The following is a 336-nucleotide window of genomic DNA, read 5'->3' as shown; positions in this document are numbered from 1 at the left end:
TGGAAGAATCCTTGAGTGCTGGTTTTTTTTACCTAATGCTATCTGATTATCTCTTAGTACTTTCACAAGTGGCAATAGATGTCTTAAGAATCAAGGTAGAGCCTTGATCTACTTCATATAAAGCACAAAGAACTTTACATCTGTTTCTGATGTTTAAAGGTGCCTTATCCCCAAGTATGTCTTGTGCTTATCTGATTCATCCTCCTTTCACTGAACTTTGCCAGTATCCAATTGCAACTCCATCTTTGATACTAATGCCATGCCAAGAATGTATTACAGTGCTATGCCAGGTACCTGCATATTTAATTTGGTGATGGGTATTATCCATCCTGAGCG

Source organism: Pantherophis guttatus, chromosome 1, assembly GCF_059756535.1.
Source record: "Pantherophis guttatus breed Tessera chromosome 1, ASM5975653v1, whole genome shotgun sequence".
NCBI classification, from domain to species: Eukaryota; Metazoa; Chordata; class Lepidosauria; order Squamata; family Colubridae; genus Pantherophis; species Pantherophis guttatus.
This window is presented reverse-complemented; position numbering follows the sequence as displayed.